We start from the raw sequence: 17,150 nt of genomic DNA, 5'->3' as shown, positions 1-17,150 counted from the left end.
TATAACGTTATATTTTCATATATGATATTCATCATCATTCATTGTATAGAGATTATATGCAGTTGATAGTCACAATTTTAAGCACCAATCAAATAAGCCCCTTGATATGGCAGAAATGGAAGCACTTTTTAAATCAGAAAATGAGAGTTTAAAATACTGACAATGTACAAATATGATTGCTTTTGACAAGACATAGAGTCCTTCTAACTTCTATTTCTCAATTTTCACAAATTAAATAATGATAACTAATTCAAGGATTCATGATGAGAATAAAATAAAAAAGCACCTTGCAAGCTGTAATGTCAACTTTGATAAATATTTGATGTATTATAACATGACAGATATTGTGTAAACAAAAGGTAGTTCCTGTAATGGATAGTTATTGGTATATTTTGTTGAAGCAGTTGTTTGCTCGCCAAAGAAAACATTAATTTTTTTGTCCATGCTGTTCTACACACTACGAAGAAAAAATATAATAAAATCAAAACTTTTAAAAAACATACACGGAATGGGGGGAAAGGGGAGATATATGTACTACTATATATAATACTTTCAGCAATAAAATTTAAAAATAAATAAAATTACAGTGAAAATAAATAAAAATAAACCATACAGGAAACTCAAAGCACAAATCCAGAAAGAGTTTAAATTTCCTTTTAACATATCCTAAATTTCTAATACAGCTGATCCGCTTATCTAATAAACTTTAATACTATTCTGGTAATCATTTCTATAAATGCACATAAATGAGGATGGCCTTGGAGAGTATGTAGAATTATTCTGGGAAGAAAAACAAAAAGGTGTATAGTATTTATAGGTCCTAGAGTAATAATTATGCTGGAATACAGAGGCATTAGATATTGAATTCAATAAAGGGGATATTTTATTTCATTACTTCAAGATAAAGACAATAAAATATATGACCGTGTAACCTAAAAGAAAATATTAATAATCACCTAAAAAGCCCACAAATAACCCTGGCCAGTGTGGCTGTTGATTAAGCATCATACTATTCACCAAAAGGTCACTATTTCGATTCCCAGTAAGGGCACACACTCAGGTTATGAATTCAGTCCCCAGTGGCATCTCTCTCTCCCTCTCCCTCCCCCCCCCCCCTCCCCCTCCCCCTCCCCCTCCCCCTCTCCCTCCCCCTCCCTCTCCCTTCCTCTCTCTCTAAAATCATTAAAAACATATTTTTTAAAGCCAGCAAACAAAAATTTCCCTTATAAATTTTAAAAAATATTCCAAAGAAAATCTTTTATTATTGGAGGACAGGGGATTCTGGGCTATGAGTACCTGTTTTACAATTCTCAAACTTTCCCAAATCCTGCAAACATAAATGCATAATGTAAATAAAAATAAGCATTATATCATTCTTTAATATACTTACTCTAGCTTTGACTATAATATCCCTTTCTGTCCTTTGCAAGGTCATTCAGATAATATAGAATACAAAAGGTAGTGGAATTAACATTCAGGGGGGAAAATCCTCTAGTTAAAAGCATTCCTTAATATTTAAAATGAATCACCCCATTTTCATTAGATAATTAAGGTGATATAATTATATTTTAAAAACGACAAGTGAAGTAATATGTCCAATTTCCTAAGGCTACTGAGGTCTTTATTAAAAGCTGAAAATAATTCTGATCATTTTCTACTAGAGTAAACAACATTAATTTTGAAGTTCTTGTCTGGAATGTTAAGAGTATGTGGGGGTGTCATCTGGGATAAAGGAGAAGATCCTGTAGCTAACCACATGTCCAGATGCATTTTCTTTTCCAAGTATTCATCTTGTATTTTTAGTGTGTCAATCCCAAATCACCAACTATATTTTCAGTTAGTCCTTGCTTAGAAATCGCACTAGAGAAATTTGGAAGGGGTCAGGGGTAAAAAGCTGCCTCTTTAGGGGTCTAGAGGAAGCTATAATCAACTCTAATGGTTTTACTTCACTGTTTTATCTTTAATTGAAATAAAAATTATTTGTTTTAAATATCTTCAGTACTCTTCTGAGACAAAATTTTAAATCATGAGAATGTCTTTTGTTTATCTCAATTCAATATGTTATAGACTTAATCTGGATGTATGACCAAGACAGAATCCTATCTAATAAAAAGAATGATATGTAAATTGGCCATCACTCCAACTCATAAAATAGCTACCCCCATGTGGTCAAAGATGGATGCCCCATGTGGAAATAAGTTGGCCGCCACAAGATGGCCAGCAGGGGAGGGCAGTTTTGGGCAATCAAGCTGGCAGGGGAGGGAAGTTGGGGGTGACCAGGCCTATAGAGGAGAGTAGTTGGTGGTGACCAGGCCAGGAGGGGAGGGAACTTAGGGTCACCAGGCTGGCAAGGGAGGAAAGTTAGGGGTGACCAGACCAGCAAGTATGGGCAGTTAAGGGTGACTAGGTAGGCAGGAGAGGGCAGTTGGGGGCCATTTAGGCCTGCAAGGGAGGACATTTAGGGGTGACCAGGCCAGAAGGGAAGGTCACTTAGGGGAGACCAGACTGGCAAGGGAGGGAAGTTAGGGGTGAGCAGGCCAGCAGGAGAGGGGAGTTAAGGGTGACTGGGAAGGCAGGAAAGGGCAGTTAGGGGCAATCGGGCCAGCAGGGGAGCCATTAGGCATGGATCAGATTGGCAGGGGAGTGGTTAGGGATGATCAGGCTGGCAGGCAGGCAGGGAGCCAGCAGTCCTAGGTTGTGAGAATGATGTCCCACTAACCATTTAAGCCCGATCCCACAAGGGTCCCATATTGGAGAGGGTGCAGGCTGGGCTGAGGGACACCCCCCCTATGCATGAATTTCATGCACTGGGCCTCCAGTTTATATATAAATAGAAACAACAGTTAGCAATATTTACCCAGCTTTTGATTCCTCAGAAGTTTTAGGCCATATAGAATAGGTTAGTTTGGTCAATTCATTCCAAACAAATCAACTGGTGTAGAATAATTGAAGTTCACAAAGGAAAATAAAAATTATACAAGAGAAATCCCCATTACTCTTAGTGTCAAGATCCCACTGAATCTATTCAACTCTGCCAAATGCGTTCCTTGAACTACTGCACATAAACAGGTCCACTTGTATCTTAGTTTTATTTTTAAATAACCATTCACACTTAAAAATGAAATTACATCAATGAAGAAAGTCTTAAGTAGGAAGGAGTTCTAAATCTAGTTTGTAAACAATCCTAAAAGAAGAATTACACAAATTAACATGAAAATGCTCATGCTTAGAGTCATATAAATGATGAGATTTCATGAAAAATAAGTTGCCAATGAATGTCAGAAAAACACCATTCCTGTGTACCCTATACCAGTAAGAGAAGAAATGTAATGCTGTTAATTAGATTTTAAGATTAACTCCTAATTTCAGAAATGTTAAAGTATACTGAGAATCAGTAAAGTATGATAGTTTTTTGTTTGTGCATCCTCTTTATACAGAACATATAAAGTTAATCCAATATAAGCTCACAAATAAGCTCATTCAGTAGCTTAAGCCATTACATAAACTAGAAAAATTTAATTATTAATTCATCCATAAAATCCCAGAGAACAGACTATTGGTAAGTATAATCTCAACTGTGCTGTGGCTTATTAATTCTAAATAAACATCAGCCTAAATAACTAAATGAAACATGGTCATTGATGGGACTGACTGACCAAATTGGCAGCTGGGGTTTCACAACAGAAGTGAAGCAGTTACGGTTATAATTGAAAGATAGTTGATCCACTCATAGAATCTGATTATTTTCAAATGGTTACAGTATTATAAAAGTGAAATATTATAAAAATAAGTAAGCAATGTCAAATAATATTCCAACATTAAATTGTTTAGTTGGTGGAAAGTTAAATAGTTTGATATTTAAATTCATAATTTTTTTATTCCAACCAATTTCCAACTCTTCCGAAGTAAAAAGCTCTGCCATTATCTGTGATTTTGTTTGGTTTTGTTCCTCATTTTGGAGATAAGAGAAGAGCCTTTGGGGACCCATGAAATGTCTCATTTTAAAATGGTAACATAGTTAATAGTTATGCTTATCAATGTGCGATTAATTTAGAAATTAAATTAAAACCACAAATTTAAAACTTGCAGTTCTTTTCAAAGCTTAAGATTTAGTCAGCATTAAATAATTAATATCACCACAAATTTATTAAAATCCTATGGTGCAACATAAAGTAAATAAAATACGATTACTTTCCTCAAGAATAATCCCAAATTTATGAATAGGTCAGTAAGCATATTACATACCATTTATACCAATAATTTGGCTTCCAAAAACTAACATACAATAAATTCCATTTCCTTGATGTTTTCTGAATAGACTAGAAAGTGTTATATAGAATTCAATTTAGTTTACAACAGAATAGTGTAGCCACAGTTGTAGCACAGTAAAGACATCAGGGGTTTTACAGTATCTTACAACATAAATCCAGAAGCAGCAATGCTATTTTCATGTCTTTGAAAGGTATTGGAATGTTTTACATGATGAAGAATGCCCACAAATCAACCAACATATGACAGCTTACCCTTCCATTTCTTCAAAGTCAGAAGGAATTAAGAAAGTGCAAAAACTCACTTTCATCAGATGTGGGTAGATAGTAGGTAGAATGTTGTAAACACTGACTTTAGACATAAATAAGTGGAATACATAACACAGAGCTACCATTTATTCTGAGAATTCTCTTAATTTTTCAAGTCTTAATTGCCTCTATGAAAATGGTGACAATGCAATATTATATGCAAAAGTAGTTTTTAAATTATATAACAGCCCCTGATGGTGTTGCTCAATGGTTAGTGTTGGCCTGCATATTGGTGGGCCAGGAGTTTGATTCCTGGTCAAGGGTTCATAGTTGGGTTGTAGGTGTGATCCCTACTCCTGGTCAGGATGAGTATGGGAGGCAACCAATCGATGTATCTCTCTCACATCGATGTTTCTCTCTCCCTCTCTCTGTAGCCTCACCCTCCCTTCCACTCTCTCCAAAATTCAATGGAAAATATATCCTTACTCCTCAGGTGCAGATTTAAAAAATATATATAACAAATAAAAAGCACTGTTTTTCCATGAGTAAATATACTTGCCAATATAGAAATCTACAAAGTCCTCAGGAGAGGGGTATATATTTTGTTTCTTTCTGCATATTTTTTCTCCTTAAAGGAGTTGTCATGTCATGATAGTCAGAACATTGGCCCCCAACGATGGCCATGTCCAAATCTCCATAAACTATGAATGTGTTACTCTACGTGGCAAGAAGGATTTTAAAGATGTAATTAAGTGAAGAATCTTGATATTATCTTGGATTCTCTGGCTGACCCCAAATGATCCTAGTAAGGAAAAGAGGGAGGCAAGCGAGAGGAGCAGATGTGAGGATGGAAGCAGAAATCAGTGATGTGATTGCTGACTTTGAAGATGGAAGGCAGTCTATAAGCTAAGGAAATTGGGCAGCTTCTGGAAGCTGGACAAGGACACAGATTCTCCCCTAGAGCTTCCAGTAAAGAATGCAACCCACCAACCTTGACTTTAGCCTCATGAGACTTAGGTCAGGCTTCTGCCTTCCAGAATAGTAAAATAATAAATGTGTGTTGTTTTAACTCGTTAATCATGGGTTAACCTGTTACAACAGGACCAGGAAATTAATAAACAAGCCAAGGGAGAATGCATAGTTGAATTCTATAACCACAGGGCTGTGTGACTTTAAGCCAGTCCCTCCCTATTTCAAATAGGGATGTGGGGTTAAGGTGATCTCTCAGGTCTCCTACATCTGAAAAATACTATAATTAAAGATGCTAAATTCTCCTTTCTTTCTCTTTTCTCAGCTTTCATGCTTACTCTCCTCCTTTGATTAAAAAAAGCTATTTCCTTTCTTATATTTTATGCTTTAGGAAGAAGGTAATTCCTTGGGCTAGCTAGCTGATCTGGTAGAAACTGCTGAGAGATAATGAGGCCCACTTACCCTGACAAGCCATGGCAGCTGCTTTCCTTCACTGACAGTAAGTAGGGAACTTCTCTTGCCCACTCCAATTTTCCTCGAGTCTATTTTCCAGACTTCAAAATACACAGGCAGAAGTTACATAGAAATCCAATATGAACTCAAGGTCCTTAGAGAGTAGTTAGTTTCCTGGGCAATTATATGTAAAAATGTCCTCATCAAGATGATCCCTTTAAAGATTGTCTTCAGCACTACATTTTTAAAAATTCATGATTTGTCTTCCCAATTATAAGCAGGGAATTTATAAGGATCTGTGGTTTCTGTGGATAAGGCCACTCACTAACAACACACTTGACCTTGAACCAGAAGGGTCAACTAAACTATATATAACAATAGCCACAGCTAAAAATTGCATTTGTGCTTTCTTCAACTCAAAATTATAACAATTTTAACAGGAGTCTCAGGTTCCCTGAATGAGACGCCTGGAGTGTGAAGACTTTAATTCCTTAAACATCAAACTTTGTCACAATAACAAACTGGGTGATTATTCAATATTTAAAAATAATTACATTATGCTAAGTGAAATAAGCCAGTCAGAGAAAGATAAATATCACATGATCTCACTCATCTATGGGAAATAATGAACAACATAAACTAATGAACAAAAGCAGATCCAGAGATCGGGAAGCATTGTTCAGACTGTCAAAGCTCAGAGGGAAGGTAGGGGAGGGTGGGGGTAAGAGGGAAACATCAACCAAAAAACTTCCATGCATGTATATAACGCTAACCAGTGGACACAGACAACAGAGAGGTGAGGGCATGAGTGGGGGGGTTGGGAATATAATGGGAGGATGAGGACAAATATTTAATACCCCAATCAATAAAGAAATTAAAATGAGAAAATAAAATTACTTAAAATTTTTAATTTAAAATAGTAAGAAAACATTGTATTACCATATAAATACTCATGCCCCTGTGAATGTAGGCTGCAAAAGTTCTATGAATAAGATGACCCAGTAATTTCACTGCAAGTTATTTACCCAAAAGAAATGAAAACAAGTCTTTGAATACCTGTACATTATTTTTCATAACATCACTATCCACAATTGCCAAAAAGTGAAAAACTTGAATGTCTATCAACAAATTAATGTATAAACACACTATGGAATACACATATAATGGAATATCATTCAGCCATAAATGTTACAACATAGATGAATCTCAAAAACATGCTGAGGAAAATAATTGAGGCACAAAAAGTTATGTATTGTATGATTCAACTTATATATAAAATCCAGTATAGGTAAATCCATAGAGACTGAAAGCAGATTAGTGGTTACCAGGGATTAGAGAAAGAAATGGGGAATGAGTTGATGCATACAGGTTTTCCTTTTGGGGTGATGAAAATGTTTTAGAACTAATGTTGATGACTGCATAGCACTGTAATGTTCTAAATGACACTAATTTGTACATTACTAAGTTAGTTTACATTATGTGAATTTCACTTCAATTTGAAAACAAAGTTCTACGGTTAGACAGAACTCAATTCCCTTGTCGCCCTGCCACTCATAATGTGCCTTTGGCAAGTGACTTAAATTCTCCACCATAAAGACTAATGGACAAAAACCTCATTTAAACTGGAGTTGGGATGACCTGTATGGGGAACTCTCACACCCTACCACTCATACTCAATTGCTCCAAATAGAAAGTACTTTCCACCTCCAATAATATTTTTTCTATTCAACTATTGTCCTAATAATAAAAGGCTAATATGCAAATCAACCAACAGTGGAGCAACCAGTAGCTATGACATGCACTGACCACCAGGGGGAAGACGCTCAATGCCAGAGCTGCTTCCTGGTGGTTAGTGCTCCCACAAGGGGAGTGCTGTTCAGCCAGAAGCTGGGCTCAAGGATGATGAGTGAAGTGGTGGTAGTGCTATGGATGTCTGACTGACGGCTTAGGCCCACTCCCTTTAGAGCTCCCAGACTGTGAGAGGGCACAGGCCAGGCTGAGGGACCACCCCCAAGTGCATAAATTTTGTGCACCGGGCCTCTAGTAGCAGAATAAAGGGGGATTTTGTCCACACCAGCAATCACTCAGCCAATGAAAGATTGTTACAACTCAGCCAATGAAAAGCCACTACACTTAGAACTCCCAGTTTCCTCCAATGAAATCTGTTTACAACAGTCCCTCTGAACTTCTCTTTCCTCTATTAAACAAAGGTTCCTCTCCTCTGTTCTGTGGAGTATTGTGCAGTTCACTAGTAGACCATAACCCAGATTAAAATTCTTTATTTCCCACAAATAAACTCTTCTCAACTTTCAGGGTTAAAGTGGGTTTTCAATGAAATACTGTACTTACAGTATCTGATGCATAGCAGATTATTAGAAAAATAAAAGTACCCTTCTCTGTACCTGTTTTCCCCCTCTACAGACTTTTGGGACTTTAGAATACCAATTTATAAACATAAATGAGCAGTGGGAAAAAGCAAAAATGACATTGCTATACCACTTCTGGAAATGAACCTTAAGGAGGTAATCAGATGGAAAGGATGATCTTTGAATCTTTGAGTTTTCATCATACACACTCTCATAGACATTATAAATATTTCTGTCTTGTCAGTACCAGAGAGAAAATGTGGACACCAAATGTTCATCAATAAGAGATTGGGTTCAGTAAGTTAAAACCTATCAGTTTGATACACTACTATGTAGACATTCTAATCAGAATGAAGATTTGTATTTAATGACACTGAAAGATATCCATAGCATAAAACAGAGAGGGATAAATGTTTAAAATATTATATATCACATTAAAAAAACACACAGAAAAAGGCTGTAAGAATAAGCAAATACAATGTAAACAACTTCAAATGCGGGTATTAAGAATTACATTTATAATACCTTTATAATAAGAAAGTCAATAAAAATATACCTATTTTGAAAAAAGATGTAATGAAATTTTAATAACATACATTCCTCATTATCAAACAATATAAAATTGGTTGACTTATAAAAGTACTTCCTTCTATTTCTGATGTATAATATAAGATTGTATAACTCTTGTAGAACAGAATTTTCCTTTATAAAAAAGGAAAACATACTATTGATTAGCAGTGTGACTTATAAAAAATCACTTAACCTCTGCACATTAAAATCTTGAAAAGCTGAGTTACATGATTAGTATAGAAATATCAGTCTGTTTCTAGGAGAAAAAGAACTGGAATGAAGATCCAAGTCCTTGGACCTAGCAAATGCTAACAAAATCCTCTAAAAACTTCACTAGCCCTCAAGGAAAGTAAAAATCATCAATTAAGTGTTCTTGATATGCATACAAAATATTTAAAAAAGTCTAGCATATGGCAGCACATCTATGTGAACTACTTTTTCCTTTTTATTGAATTTATTAGAGTGACACTGGTAACAAAAGTATACAGGTTTCAGGTCACAATTCCACAACACATCATCTGTACACTGTACTGTGTGTTCACCGCCCCAAGTCAGGTCTCTTTCCAACACCATTTATCCCCCAACTGTAAGAATGACTATCTTCAATAAATCAATAAACCAGAAGTGTTGGCGAGGATGTGGAAAAAAGGGAACTCTCATTCACTATTGGTGGGAATGCAGACTATTGCAGCTACAGTGGACAGCAGTGTGGAGTTATCTCAAAATTTTAAAATGGAACTGCCTTATGACCCAGCAATCCCACTTCAGGGAATTTATCTGAAGAAACGCAAAACATTAATTCAAAAGAGTATATAATATAACTAATATTTCAGTATTAGTTACAACTAGAGGCCTGGTGCATGAAATTCATGCATGGAGAGGGTGTCCTTCAGCCCGGCCGGTGCCCTCAAGGGATGTCCCATGGAGATCGGGGCTAAACCAGCAGTCGGACATCCCTGTCGCAACCCGGGATGCTGCATACACTATTGACCATACTTTTCACACAGGTGAAAGGCATCTTGCTGTTCTATGAGCAGCTACATTTTTTTTGCCCTGATTATAAAAGTAGTACTTAACATGATCCTTCTGAGGCAGTAGTACCATTTCCCCCATCTTAAGGGTGGAAACACTGAAGCAGAGACAAGTTAAGTAACTGGCTTTGTCACACAGTTATAAATGTCAAAATCAGGGGTGACCACAAAATGTGCAAGCCAGCATCCATGCACATCATCTCTGCAACATCCTGTTTTTTCAGTGTCAGAAGAGCCTTGTCAGATTTTAATTTTTAAATCTAAGAGACTGTTCCCAACAAATATAGGGTAGGGTCCCTAGGCCTGACCTGAGATCAGGGCCAATCTGTGGGGTGACTGAAAGTGGGGGCAATCTGGGGGCCCCTGCCGGCACCTGCCTTGGGTGGCAGCCTGGCATTGCCCACTGGCTGGCCCTGCCCCCTTATCACCACCAGAAGTCGCCTTCCTCTGGGGGGCGGGGGGGGGGGGCAGACACTCAATGCAGGAGCTGTCCCACCACCACCACTAGGCTCACCAGACATGAGCCCGGCTAATGGCTGAGTGGTGCTCCCCCTGTGGGAGCTCATTGAGTTGAGTGTCTGCCCCCTGGTGGTCAGGGCATGTCATAGCAATTGGTCTTTCAGGCAGTCATTCTGCCATCCATTTGATTTGCATATTAGGGCTTTATTATATAGGATAGCCAAGATTTGAAAATAGACCAAGTGCTCATCAGTGGATGAATGATAAAAGTGCTATGGTATATTTACACAATATAATATTACTCAGCTAAAAAAAAAAAAAAAAAAAAAAAAAAAAAAAACACCTAAAAAAACCCACAGAAATCTTACCCTTTGTGACAGCATGAATGGACCTGAGAGCATTATGCTAAGTGAAATAAGCCAGTTAGAGAAAGACAAGTACCATATGATTTCACTAATATGTTGAATCTAATAAAATAAACTAACAAGCAAAATAGAAATAGACTTATAGAGAACAGGCTGAAAGTTACTGGGGATGGGGTGGGATATGGGAGCTGTGAAAAAAAAAGAAAAAGAATAAGAGAGAGAGGGAAAAAAAAAAAAAAACCTCATGGACACAAACAACAGTGTGGTGATTACCAATGGGTATGGGGTAGAGAACAGAGGTCGTTGTGAACTTTTTTATTATTAAATGTATTTGGGTGACATTGGTAAATAGGGTCATATAAGTCTCAAGCGTACATTTCTATGATTACATGATCTGTGTACTGTACTATGTTCCTATAACCCAAATTAAAGTCTTATTCTGTCACCATATACTAGGTCCCCTACAGCCCCCACTCTCTCTACCCCTTCCCTCTGGCAAGCACCACACTGCTGTCTATGTTCATGAGTTTCAGTTTTATATCCCACATATGAGTGAAATCATATGATTCTTAGCTTTTTGGGTCTGGCTCATTTCACTTTGCATAATAATCTCAAGATCCATCCATGTTGCCACAAATGGCAGTATTTCCTCTTTTCTTATGGCCAAGTAGTACCCCGCTGTGTGCTGTGTATATGTACCACATCTTCTTTATTCAATCCTCTATTGCAGAACACTTTGGTTGTCTCTCCGTGTCTTGGTCACCGTGATTAATGCTGCAATGGACATAGGAATGTTTATATCTTTGTGAATATATATTTTTGAGTTTTGGGGTACATATCCAGGAGAGGGATTTCTGGGTCATATGGTAAATTCATCCTTAATTTTTGGAGGAATCACCAGACTTTTCCCATAGTGGCTATACCAGTCTTCATTTCCACCAGCAATGAATGAGGGTTCCCTTTTCTCTACAACCTGATTTTTAGATTTTTTTAAAAAAGAATTAAAGGATGCTTTCATATTATTTTAGCAACTAAATTTAGAAGATGGAGCAATAAAATGAAAATGTATTGGATTTACAATTAAGTGCGGTAGAAAAAAAATTAAATTAAGTGTGGTGGGGCAATTATCACAGGAGTCGAAAATTCCCATTAACAATCATGAAAGTGAGTTGTAATTGATCCATTCTACCAAAGTACTGTGTTTAATAATAACAATTCAAAAAGTAGTAGCATGCTAGACAAGGTCAGCTATACTCATGCAACTAATGAATGGAATGTAGTTCCCATAATGTACCCCAACCAATTAAACTTCATCAAGGCTTGAGGACTTGTAGCTGCCCCAATACATAACTTACACCATGAAGAATTTATTATTAATCAATACAATCTAAGCCCATTGTATATTTGTTCTTATATTATTTCTAAATATTTTATATGGCTGTTGTCCTCAACATGTCCCCTTCTTTATATTTTTATCTGATACTTTCTTCCCCATCACGCCCCTGTATACTACACAATACTTAGCAAAATGCTGGACATCTGGTAGACGCTCAAATATATACATTGGCTTTGGTGAAAATAGTAGAACAATATAAGCAGCAAATAGGTAATGCAGCCTGTTTCTCAGCCTAACAACAATGTTTATTTACACTAACCCACAGGGGCTTGGCAAACATACACAGAATGGCTGACATATTCAAGCAACCATGACATGCCATGTTAGAGAAGTAATGAGGGTTTAAAAAATGCTTTGAATATCTCCTGAAATGTACCTTTGCTCCTCTATTATGGAACTTATTAAATTATCTGCAACAGCCACTGAGGAGAACAGATGTGGTACATATACTCAAAAACTAAAAATGGAACTCCCATTTGACCCAGTAATCCCACTTCTAGGAATATATCCCAAGAAACTAGAAACACCAAGCAGAAAGGATATATGCACCCCTACGTTCATAGCAGCACAATTTATCATAGCTAAGATTTGGAAACAGCTTAAGTGCCCATCAGCAGATGAGTGGATTAAAAAGCTGTGGTACATCTACACAATGGAATACTACTCTGCTGTAAAAATGAAGGAATTCTTACCATCTGTAACAGTATGGATGGATCTGGAGAGCATTATGCTAACCAAAATAAGCCAGTCAATGAAAGATAAATATCACATGATCTCACTCTTTTGTGGTAAATAATGAACAACATAAACTGATGAAGAAAAACATATCCAGAGACAGAGAAGCATCGATCAGACCGTCAAACCTCAGAAGGAAGGTAGGGGATGGTGAAGATAAGGGGGGGGGGAGATCAACCAAAGGACTTGTATGCATGCACATAAGCTAACCAATGGACACAGACAAAAGTGGGGAGAGGGCATGAGTGGGGGGTAGAGGGGAAATGGGGCGATAAGAAAACACATATAATACCTTAATCAATAATGAAAAAAAAAATGATTAGCTGCAACAAATCGTCAGTGTAAGCCACAGAAAGGATAAATGAGATGATTCATTTTAAGCCCAAAAGTGTAAAAGGGAGAAACACCAAGATGACAATTGCTCACTGATGTTATTGTAGGTCAAGAATTACCTTGACCAGATCAAGAATAAGGATAACATAAATTTATTCATATAAATATTTATTTTGTGTTTTTTAAGAGCGATATTTAATGAATTTTTCTTACTTAAAAAATAAAATGAACAAAAATGTTGAGCTTTTCCTTTTTAATCTTAAAACAAAGATAAAAGGTCAAAAAAGAATTATCTTGACCAAAGGATGGCATAGATTATGGTTGGGTGTCCACTGATTTCAGCCACACCCCATTTATACCCACTACAGAAAAGTATGTCCATCTTCCCATCACTTCCAATCATTACTTATGAATTTCCCTATATATACACCAACCAGGCTGTTTTTTTTTTTTTAATATATGTTTTGTGCCTTAAAATTAAAATGAGGAAATATGTCTTTTTTACTTATTTTAAACCCATGTTGCCAGTTTAGGAGAGGGAGAAAATTTTTCACTATCCTTCTAGGTTCTTTAACTCGGTCCAATAATTAAATTGACAGATTAACAAGAGGAAATAAGCAAATTTCATTATATATGGACATATGGGAATCCCAAGTACATGAAAGGTTCAGAGACAGAAAGGTAAAATGAGGTAGATATGGTATTCTGAGTTAAAGAAGAGGTAAGTCACCTGATGCTTCAGAAGGGAGAAAGATCATTCTGAGGATAACAAGATCAGATGTTCAGTCATTAGAAATTTACCCTGACCTATAGAGATGCCATAAAAGGTTATCTCTGGCAATAACTTTTATTATGGGCAAAGTCCCTAATATAAAAAAATTTTAAGGGGCAGTAAAAGTTTCTTGTGAGCCTGCAGGGTCTTGATTGCCTTTAGCTCAAAATAAGCCAGATGCCAAAGTAGAGCATCTTGGCCAGGCCTGTTCTGAGATCCCTTTATCAGACAGAGACCCAAGAATTTAAATGTATAAAATGTGCATAAATAATACAAAAAAGCAGGATATTTCTCAAATTTATTGAGTTAATTTTGGTTTACAACTCAAAGTTTTAATAAATCATGCATACCACATAAACTTATAAGCATTCTCCAACTTTAAAAAGCTAAATAAGCCAGCCAGAGAAAGATAAGTATAAAATGATGTCACTGATATGTGGAATCTAATGAACAAAATAAACAGATGAACAAAATAGATCCAGAGACATAGAAGCATGGAACAGACTTAAGAATCTCAGTGGGAATGAGAGGGTAGAGGGTATGGTGAGATTAACCAGGGAACTTATATATGCATATCCCATGGACACAGGCAATAGTGTAGGGGTGGGCGTAGAGTGGAGGGGGTAAATGGCAAAAACGGGGGGACATATGTAATACTTTCAACAATAAAGGTCTTTTTTTAAAAGCTTGGGTTTTAATTTTTTCTTTTTTTCCCAAGCTATTAAAAATAATTTTACTCTGATCCAGGAAAAAGTAAAATTCTAAGGTGGTTATGTTTTCCAAAATAACTATATCTCCAACAGGATCATATTTTCCCAAGCCAAAATTAGGACACATTGCTTGAAATGTAGGTAGATAATTCAGACTATTTGAAAACCAGGCCAATTAAAACAAATCTAGGCTAACTGGATATTGCACTTATTTTAACTTAGATTAACAAAAAAAAAAAAAAAAAAAAAAAAAAAAAAAAAAAAACACATCGATATATAAAATATTCCTCGCTCAAAATATTTTCTTGGCATAAAGTCAATAATGAAAAAAACAAACAAACAAAAAACAACCACCTGATGATATTTGTTTTCATCACAATCCCCACAGACTCTATTTCCATACATGACAGATAACAGGCATGCAATTGAGTGAATGTGGAGGGAGGGGAATGTTGGGGAGGTGAGAGGGGGAGGGAGAGGGAAAAGGAGAGGGGGAGGGAAGAGGAAGAGGGAGAAGGGAGAGGGAGAGGAGAAACAAGGGAGAGGGAGAAGAGAAAAAGGGAGAGGAAGAGGGAGAGAGAGAAGAAGAAGTAGAGGGAGATGGAGAGAGAAGGAGGGAGGGAGGGAGGGAGGGAGAGAGAGGGAGAGAGAGGGAGAGAGAGGGAGAGGGAGAGAGAGAGAGAGAGAGAGAGAGAGAGAGAGAGAGAGAGAGAGAGAGAGAGAGAGAGAAGGAGAGGGAGAAGGAGAGAAAGAGAGAGAATATGTGTATGTATGTGAAAGAGATATTTTTTGCCACGACAAAAAAGAAGTTCCTTGGGAAAAAATAAGGCATTTAAATGTGTGCTTTTTATCTTAGTGAGCCCATAAATAATGAAGCAAATACAGTCAATGGGACAGAAAAGAGGGGCAGTAGGAAACAACAGGAGCTGCTAAGGTTCCCAGCCCTTCCCACAACAGTCAACCCTGGGATCCCCCTGTGTGCCATGGCCCACAGAAAGCAGCCTTTGATGACGCAGCAGAAGAATGTGTGATCACTGAAGAGTACAAACTATGGGAAAAGAACACCTTTTCTTTATGATTTGGTAATGACCTATGCCAGTGGTTCACAAACTCATTAGTCAACAGAGCCAAATATCAATAGTACAACGATTGAAATCTCTTTTCAGAGGCGAAAACTGACTTCTTCGCATGGGCCACAAAGTTTCAATTGCACTGTACGTGCGCGCCATGTGGTATTTTGTGGAAGAGCCACACTCAAGGGGCCAAAGAGCTGCATGTGGCTCTCGAGCTGCAGTTTCCCGACTACTCTTGAGTAGACCAGCCTAACTGTGCAGTGGCTTCCAGATGTAAGCAGACCAGATGAGAAATATTTCAGGATTCCTGGACCTGCCTTGGGGACATACACATTGGATGACCAAAACCACAACAGCCAGTGTGCAGTTCCCTAAATATGATGCTCAGCTTTAGGCTTCACACTCGGACAGTGAGAACAGATAATTTTGAGCTTTTGGCTCTGTTAGATGAAAAAGTAAAATAGAAATCAGGATCAACCATGAAGAAGTAAACAGGACATGTTACATACCACAGAATCCTTGCATCAATGCAACAAAGACTCCATCCAATGATGTTCTTATTTTTGACTACACAAAACATCCTTCTAAACCACATCCTTCTGGAGAGTGCAGCCCGGACTTGCAACATCAGAAGGAAGGCTATGGGCTTTCTTGGAACCCAAATCCCTGTGGGCACTTACTGCATGCTTCAGATGATAATACCATCTGCCCGTGGGACATCAGTGCTTTTCCAAAGTAAGGAAAAGTTGTGGGCACATCTCTACAAGTCACGGAGCAGTGGTAGAAAATGTCTCCTGGTATCTGCTCCATGTGTCTCTGGGTCAGTTGTTGATGATCGGAAACCTTATAATCTCAGTTTGCTGCATCCCACCTCACTTCTTCCCCTTCCAGGGGCCAAGTGCTCACACAGTGCTCAGCTCTCTCTATCCCCAGAACACAGTAAACAGGGAAAACCCCTTTACACTCAGATATAAACACCTGAATGTGATGTCCACACAGAAAGCACTGGCCTTTTAAGAGCGGACCTTGGAAATGAAATAGAAAGCACACAGGCATGCATAATTTTCAAAAGAACTGAAGTGAAGTTGACCAAGCAAGACACTGGAATGAAGAGATTCCTATCAAGTGGGAAGTTAAGTCTGGCAAGTTGTTCTAACTGTTGTACTGCCACTAGAAAGTGCGAGTTGATAAGAAGAGCATGACCCATAATAAAAAAACACCTGAAGTTAGATAGGGTACAAGAGCCTTGTTCCAAGATGAAATTCGACAGAAGTAAGGCAGGTGAGACCGGGGGTGAGCATCAGTGGTAGACTCAGCTGTGAAATGCCTGAAAGTACGAGAAAGAGGAATCAGGGTTCCTTACGCATCAGTGCTGCTAGTAGGTGGTCATTAAGTCTTTTG

The 17,150-nt window shown here is 37.5% G+C and overlaps 1 pseudogene; it reads left to right on the top strand.

Moving 5' to 3' along the window:
- LOC118720184 overlaps positions 1–16,766 on the top strand; it is a 33,923-nt pseudogene extending 17,157 nt beyond the window's left edge.
- The last annotated feature ends 384 nt before the right edge of the window (positions 16,767–17,150 follow it).

Source organism: Pipistrellus kuhlii, unplaced genomic scaffold (genome assembly GCF_014108245.1).
Source record: "Pipistrellus kuhlii isolate mPipKuh1 unplaced genomic scaffold, mPipKuh1.p scaffold_m20_p_16, whole genome shotgun sequence".
Classification (NCBI taxonomy): Eukaryota; Metazoa; Chordata; class Mammalia; order Chiroptera; family Vespertilionidae; genus Pipistrellus; species Pipistrellus kuhlii.
The sequence above is the reverse complement of the archived record's forward strand: the minus strand, read 5'-3'. Positions and strand labels throughout refer to the sequence as shown.